We start from the raw sequence: 9196 nt of genomic DNA on the forward strand, positions 1-9196 counted from the left end.
ACAGTAACAACAAGTCTCATGAAGGAGATGTTACTGGGCCCGTTCGAACAAATCGATGAATAATGGGAGGACCGTGATATATATATCTGATATATATATCAGAGAGAGAGAGAGAGAGAGAGAGAGAGGAAACATGATTATTAAGTAACATGTAGGAAAAGAAACTTCTCTTATTACAATTTCTCCTGCAAATATTATGCAACCAAAAGAAAAAAAAAGCATAAGTGCCTTAGAAGAAATGAAATTCTCTCTATTAGAATTGATGTAGAAGAGTTGATATTTATACTCCTGGCACTGTGCTCAGAAATCACTCCTGGTGAGCTCAGAGGACCGAATAGGATATCAGAATTAAACCGTGAACAGCTACGTGCAATGCAAATACCCTACCCACTGTACTATAATTTCAGTCCTGTAGGAGCTATTTAAAAGAAGTAACATATTATAGACTTGTAATGTGTTATTATGAGAAAGTTATTGGAGCTCTTGATCCTCCATATCTTGTTCCCTGTGATGCTTTCCCCACCTGTGAGTTTGAAGAAACAAAGATTCTCAGGTTGTCTCCAGACATATTAATTGAGAGTTTCCATCTTAATTAAAGTACTTTGTCACTGATATGAACATCAAACCTTGTGAACCAGTGCTTAAAATAATCAGTTCATATGTGCTTGGTTCCTCTCAGAGAGCCCGGCAAGCTATTGAGAGTATCTTGTCCACATGGCAAAGCCTGGCAAGCTAACCGTGACGTATTCAATATGCCAAACACAGTAACAAGTCTCTCGATGTAGATGTTACTGGGCCCACTCGAGCAAATCGATGAACAACAGGAGGACAGTGTTGTTTGTTGTGCTTGGTTGATTTATTTATTTTTTTTTCTTTTGAGAAAGCAAGAAAGAAACAAATCCTGCTCAAAATTTATATTAACTATCAGCAGGTCTAGTAGGCTGCTTAATGGGCATAACCAAACTCTTTCTTTGATTATATATTTCATTCAATTACTGTATTTTCTTGATTAAATGCAGATAGTTCTATTTTTACAGTGTTGTTTTGAAAAGCAACAAGTTGTTTTAAAAATAATTGCTTTATCTGTTAGAAAAGACATTTCTTTTTTTTTTTAATTTTTATTAGTGAAGCACCATGAGGTACAGTTGTAGATTTACAAATCTTTGTGCCTGAGTTTCGGTCATACAATGATCAAATACCCATCCCTCCACCAGTGCCCATTTCCCCCCACCCCCCCTCCCACCCTGCCTCTGTGGCAGGGCATTCCCCTTTGTTCTCTCTCTCCTTTTGGGTGTTGTGGTCTGCAAAAGAGGCATTGAGTGGCAATCATGTTCAGTCCATAGTCTACTTTCAACATGCATTTCCCCTCCTGGGAGGATCCTCCAAACACCTTTCATTTGGTGTTCCCTTCTCTATCTGAACTGCCCTTTCCCCTAGAATATCCGGCTGGCCTCTAAGTTATGGAGTAATCCTCCTGGTGTTGATCTCAGCTATTCTTAGGTATTGATCTCATATTTTGTTGCTTTATATCCCCCAGATGAATGCAATTTTTCTATGTCTATCCCTCTCTTTCTGACTCATTTCGCTTAGCATGATACTTTCCATATTGTACCACTTGTATGTAAATTTCATGACTTCATCTTTTCTAAGAGCTACATAGTACTCCATTGTGTAGATGTACCAGAGTTTCTTTAACCAGTCATCTGTTCTTGGGCACTCAGGTTTCTTCCAGTTGCTGGCTATTGTAAATAGTGCTGCAATGAACAAACAAGTGCAGATGTCACTTCGACTACACATTTTTGCCTCTCTGGGGTATATTCCCAGGAGTGGTATCTCTGGGTCAAATGGGAGCTCAATTTCTAATTTTTTGAGAAACGTCCATACTGTTTTCCAAAAGGGCTGAACTAGTCGACATTCCCACCAACAGTGAAGGAGTGTCCCTTTCTCGCCACATCCGCGCCAGCATCGGTTGCTTTTGTTCTTTTGAATGTGGGCCAGTCTCTGAGGTGTGAGATGGTATCTCATTGTGGGTTTGATCTGCATCTCCCTGATGATTAATGATGTAGAGCATTTTCTCATGTGCTTTTTTGCCATTCGGATTTCTTCTTTGAGAAAGTTTCTGTTCATTTCATTGCCCCATTTTTTGATGGGGTTGGATGTTTTCTTCTAGAAAAGACATTTCTTAAGAGCATTTTACATCCAAATAATTGAAATCACATAAAACAAATACATAGTTTTTTTCTGTTTTCCCTGGTTTGAAAATATCCAGAATTATTAATTTTAATGATCTCTTACATACTAAAGGGCAAGTTATTATTTTCAGCTGTAACAGCCATCTTTGTCTATTTAAAGATAAAAAATAATTATATTAGTAGAAATATAGTCATGCTAATTATACCAGTCAGATGTCCTAGATTTCCCCACTTTTAAACTATATTTTCATTTCCTCTAGGAATAATTTTAGAACCAACAGATAGAGTTTTAAAAAATTTGACAGTTTTCATAGTAAGCCAATATGGGAAATATAATGCCCGATCTTTTTTTAGTATACAAAACTAGATTTAGCAAGCCACTGGTGAGTTAAATATAAATTATAGAAAAAAAACATATGTCATAAAATATGATATGGAGTATCTGTGAAGAGAACTTATACACTTAAAACCACAGAATGCTTAGGAGGTATGTTTTCTAATTGATAAAGCTAGAGCTTAGTGGGAAGTAATAAGGTATAAGAAAGATTTAGTATAAGGAATAGATTAGACGCCAAAATTCAATCCTGCCTCCTTGAAAACTGATGTATACCCCAGCAGGATCAGCTCACTGCTTTCCATCAATTTCCAGTATTAAAATGGGCACCCTGCTCAGTTAAAACTACTAATGGCCTAGAGAGATGAAATAGCAGGCAGGGTGCTTTCCCTGTACATAGCAACCTGGGTTCAATCCGTTGCACCTCACCAGGAGTGATCACTGAGCACAGATAAAGGAGTAACACTGGGTGTGGTCCACAAAAAATAAAAACAAAGAGGAAAACCACAATATAATCCTATGAATTACCCTATTTAAGATTTAAGTAAAGTTTCTGAATAGACACTCGTCCAAAGTAACTATATAAATGAAGAATTAACATGGGGGAGAAAGGCCCAATATAGTTATGATTGAGGAAACAACATTAATAAATCATTACATGACAATCATGCTGAGGAGCTGGAGGAATAGGACAGCAGTTAAGGTACTTGTCTTGCATGGGAAGAGCCCAGTTTGATGCTCGGTACCACTTGTACCTCTGAGCACCACTGGCAGTAATCCCCAAGCACTATTAGGTGAGGCCCCAACGTCTTTCATCTCCAAAACCATTCACAATGATATAAAACTTCACACTCACTAGGGTCTATATAGACATAAAGTCAGCCAATAACAAGTATTCTTTGTGGAGGATGATTTCCCCCAGTGTCTAACAAAAAAAAAATACAATGTTGGGATATCCCCTTGGGTTAAACAAGTTTAATTTAGTTTAGACATGAGAGCTGCAAATATGCACCCAGGCAAGAATAGAAAAGAAAATTACCAGGACTTTAATACCGTACTTTAGAGGTGCTTTCTGATTGTGTGTAATCATATGGCCACAGCTTTGTAAATATCCCCGTCATCACTCTTAAAGTATCTGCTAACCATTCTGAACATATCTGTTAATGAAGACAATGGCTCATGCTGCCTTGAGCCAGAGAGCCAGGGTGAGGGAGCAGAAATAGTCTTTAATAAATGGCTAGAGTATCCCCCTCTTCGTACTATCAAGGCTAGTTTGCAACTTGAACATCCAAAGCATCTGTTTCAGTCTTCATGACTGATCCTGATGGATGGAGGTCAAAGGTGCCAGTCCAATTGCTTTTAATGTGCTTAGTCATCACACTCCATGATGATATAGACATATGAGAAATGATACATTGTTGGTGGAAATGTAGAATCGTTCTGTCAGTTTGGAAAATTTATACAAGTTTACTTAAAAATTTAACAAAAAACACATGAGAGATTGTACAGGTGTGAAGGTACTTGACTTGCAAAGGGTGGACCTCATTTAATCCCTGGCACCGCATGTGGTCCCCATGTGCCACCAGGAGTGACCCCTGTGTGCCACAAGTAAGCCCTGAGCACCATCAGGTGCAACCCATCTCTCCCACCTTTCTCAAAATCAAATATAATTTATCACACACCGTGTACTGCACTGTCCTCCCGTTGTTCATTGATTGTTCGAGTGGGCACCAGTAACGACTCCATTGTGAGACTTGTTGTTACTGTTTTTGGCATATCGAATACACCACGTGGAGCTTGTCAGGCTCTGTCGTGGGGGCAGGATACTCTCGGCAGCTTGCTGGTCTTTCCCAGAGGGATGAAGGAATAGAACCTGGGTCGACCACGTGCAAGGCAAACACCCTACCCGCTGTGCTATCATTCCAAATAATTCTACTCCCAGGTAATATACACAAAAGAAATGGAAACAGAACACACACAAAATTTAAAAGAATAACATCACAATTTTCTTATTAGCTATAATATCAAAACAAGCCAACCTCCTAATACACAGATCAATATAGTGTATTTACACAGTAAGATATTATTCAATAACAACAATGAAGACTTTATACATGCAAGAGCACTAATAAAAAAAAGAGCACTAATGAATCTAAGAAATATTAGACTAAATGAAAAAAGCTAATCACAACAAACTAGGCACTGTATCGCCCCATTTAAATGAAATGTCCAGCCAGAATAGGCATATTCATAAAAAGATATAGCAAATCAATTATTGCTGGGGTAATTGAGAAAAAAATGGGGAATAACTGTTAAAGGGTTCTGGGGTTCCTGTTTGACATAATGAAAATTGATGGGTAGTAATGATGATTGTAAAAATCTGTTAATAAACAAGAGATCACTAAGTTTTTCACTTCAAATGAGTAAACTGTATGGCATGTGAGTGAGTCACATTTCAATAAAACTACTTATAAGCAGATTAGAAAGTTTCTGGTAGGTCTTTCCTGCTTGTATTATATTAAATGAAAGGGAAAAAAAGAATATTTAAAAAAATCAAAGAACAAAGTTCCTCAAAATTAAAGCTGCCAAGAATTTTAAATATATGTTACAAGTATAAAATATCAGTATGTTCACTGTTTCAGTAACTTCATGTCCTGTAATTTAATTTCCAAACATTTGCACACTCTAAATGCAGGAGCATTGAATTGATATGCAGAACACATTAAACTCTCTATAGAGTTGCTATCACATAAATCTTTCACATATACAATTTCAAGTAACTATTTCAGGAAAATAGTCATCAATAAATGTTTCTGTTATAATAATTTGTAGTAAAATGTAAATTTCCATGCCATTGAGCTTTTTATAGTGTTGACAAATTAAATAGTCAATTTATCTGAGAGACCAAAATATTCCCGAGGTTTGGAGAACAGTAAGAAATATGAATCTATCTTATATTAATGCTTTTAACTACATATCAAGTGAAAATACACTAATATTTTTAGTGAGACGTATTAGTCATTGGTGTCATGTCAAAATGAAGACTTTGACTCAACTGAGAAAAATTTATATCTTTGAGATGGTTTAGTCAAGGTTGCAATATTTACTGTGAATAAGCACACTCTAAAGTCAAATGACTAGTAGTTATTGACATGATCAATGCCAGATCCTGGGTTTCAATCACTAGTGCACAAGGTTGTAAGATTATTTCTGTCTCATAATCTCATGTTCAGAATGTCAGAGCTGTCAGAGAGAGTACGATGGAGAAAGATCACTGTGGCTTCAGCTCATCACCGGGAATCTGTGCGTGTATAATTATTTAAGGAAACATTATGAGCACTTTATACTCGACAGTATGAAGCAGACTGGCAACATAAAGAGAAGACATAGACAGCATGACAAAGAGCAATCAGATTATTTTAAAGGGAACCAGGGGAACACAGAACCAATCCAGGTGGAGCTTTATAGGCTCCTGTAAAGATTTACTTTGCAGAAAAAGAACTGGTGTAGATGAAAAAGTGACATCTGTTTTTCATGAGCAAAAGATAGTTCTGGCAACTGAATTGAGAATTCTCAATTGAGAATCCTAGGTAGGGTAGCAGAGAGAGAGAATGGATCATTAGAACTATCAACAAAAATGTCATTTGTTGACCAAAAAAATACTACAGGCAGTAAAAATGGGCAGATTGTAGAGATGCAGATTTCTACATTCCAAATCATTTATACATCCTGAGTCTGATTTATGTAGCTACTAAATATGAAAAAAGCTAGGGAGGACAGAAAAGGTCACTCCACACCACAGAGGACCAAGGAATCTCTCCCATGGACCAATTATAGGACTTGGTGGCAGGAAGTGAGGCAACTAACAAGTGTATAAAGCACAAAAATGGGTACTTTGAGAATACAAATAATGAGTTTCCCATGTGCATAGGTTCTAAGGGCATACAGGGAAGGGAGGCATGTGATGGCCCAGAAACAACTGGTGCTCTTGACATCTAATTTTCATGGGTACATTGAGCCAAGAACCTGTCAGTCTGGGAAAATAAGAGTGTTTGTGGACCATAAGGAATGAGAGGAGCTGACAACATGTCTCAAGATAATGTCTAACTAACCACACGGAACTCTCTCCAAGAACCACAAGGAATTTGATAGAGATTAAGTTTTCAAGGAATCTACGAGGAGCTTATTTACAGTACAAGAAGCTTATTGTTTTTCTTCTTTTTAACTATTCCTCGGGCTATTGTGTTCTTAAATTAGGACCTCAAAAAACTTAATTTTATGATCACATCCCTAGGTACTGAATAGACTAGGAAATCAAATTATGTTGTGTAGTTATTTATACAGTCAGCATTTAGGGGCACATAGTATATGCTTGGCATTGTGATGTATATAAAAGAATGAAAAAATTATAAAAAAAACTCATTGCCTTAAGACTCAGAGGTAAACCATGAAAGAACATTAGATGGTATTCTTCAATATGAAAAGCAAATATTACAGCATATGTCTGCTAAAATTTTTATCTATTTTGGGTATTTTGTAATATATATTTGTATATATATGTATATAATACATATATATTATAGTAGACTAGAGAGGATGGTTCTACAAATTTTTTTAAACAAATTATTTTTATAATAAGTTGATTATGGAAGAAAAATATCATTGCTTAAGTCAAGAAAAAGCAAGAATTTCATACCCAATCATTATGAAAAATATGGCATAAATGAAGAAAGGATTTTGAAAAGAATACTAAAAAATTGAAACCAAGAAAAGACTTAACAATTTTTGGGTAAAGATTATTTAACTTAAGGTCACTCTGACCACAAGAGACACTGAAGTGAACAACAACATCCAAAGTATTACAGAAAGTGAAAATATATTATTTATGTCAACATTTTTCAGTCAAATGTCGTATGGCTCCCTGTGAGCCATCCATAATTTCAAAGCAGCAACAGGTGAAAATTTTGTAAATGGGAGAATAAGAGGAGAAAATAAGGGGGGGGAAACAATTGAGACAGGGAACACCAGGAAGAAAAAAAAGGTCAGAATGGGTCATGGTGGGAAAATGGTTGAGAAACATTGGTTTATACTATGCCTCTGGATAGCAGAGAGGAAACTGATGCACTCAAAGTATCCTAAAATCTGGAACATGTGAATAGACTGTCAAGTAGCAAGATTTAATTAAATTATAGAGAGAATGAAGACTGTTACTCTGGTAGGGTGTTTGTCTTGCACACAGCCAACCCAGTTTTGATCCCCTGGAACCCATAGGGTTCTTTGAGCCAACCAGGAGTGATTCTGAGTGCAGAGCCAGAAGTAAGCTTTGAGCACTGCCAGGTGTGGCCCCAAAATAAAAATAAAAGAATTAAGACTGCTACTTTGGTAATTTTATCATGGAGAAAACAATCTGAATAATCTATTGAAATCACAAAGGATATTAAAAGATGGAAAAGGAAGCAGAAGAATTTGAAAGAGATTTGTTTTCACACTGCAGTGTGAAAAAGACTCAACTCATCATTGCTGACCAAAAGTGAAGCAGCACTAGAAGCTGGAAAGAGTGGAAAGCAATTTGCCTCCTAGAATTTCCATAAGGAACAAAGCCTTGCTTGTATCTTGATTTAAAAGATAAATTATGTAGGCACTGTGATTTATAAATCTGACAGTAACAGAGTTTAAGGCATATATCGTTCCAACTTCAACCCAATCACCAGTGTCCGCATCTCTCCATCAAAGTCCTAGCTAGGTTCCATCACACCAACCATTCTGCATCCTTAACAGGCTTAGTTTAATTAATGCAGCAGTGTTGACTCCAGTGGATTAGATATTTTATACCTTGATTTTGCTCAGTAATATTGATTTTGAACCTCTTCATAAATAAACAAATAAATTTGCTTGGTTTAAGTCAGTAAATTTTCAGTAATTTTTTATAACAATAGGAAATTGATAGGTAGATATTATGTAAAATTGGATGTTTATATATTCCCTATTTGCAGAAGCTTCATCCTATCCTTAAATCATAATTATGTCTATAAAAACTTATCCCTACAATTCTATCTCTAACATCTATTCCGGTAATATAGCAAGCACTTGGTAAATTCTTTCCGAATCAATAACTTAATGAAAGATTATTCCAGATTTGTCTTCAGCTGCTCACTACAAGATTTTTCTATTCCTTTTTTCTTTTTAAAGATTGTATGGTTTAGTATTGGCAGAATAAACAAGCAGCTAATTTGGCTTTAATATGGCTAAGCAGGTATTGAAGTAGATTGCTATGAAAATCAATTAGAAGTTCACTTCCGTGAAGCCTTGCTTTTCTTATTCTTATATTTATATAGAAAGTTCCAGCTCTTTTACTCCAGTTGTGATTTTAAAAGCTTTTAAGAATGAATAGTCCTGGAATATTAGCCCTGAAAATGTATTCTAAAACAATTGTCTATGAAAACATGCCAAAAGCTTGAGCAGGGGGATCTAATAGAGAGCTGTAAACCTCGACATTTTCTTTTTTGCTTCACCAAACTCCTTAGCTCCACCTTCATGGCTTTCAACCACTATATATATATATATATATATATATATATATATATATATATATATCACTGTCACTGTCACTGTCCTCCCCTTGTTCATCGATTTTCTCGAGGGGGCCCAGAACATCTCCATGGTAAGACTT

This window comes from Sorex fumeus, unplaced genomic scaffold (genome assembly GCF_029834395.1).
Source record: "Sorex fumeus unplaced genomic scaffold, SorFum_2.1 ptg000061l, whole genome shotgun sequence".
Classification (NCBI taxonomy): domain Eukaryota; kingdom Metazoa; phylum Chordata; class Mammalia; order Eulipotyphla; family Soricidae; genus Sorex; species Sorex fumeus.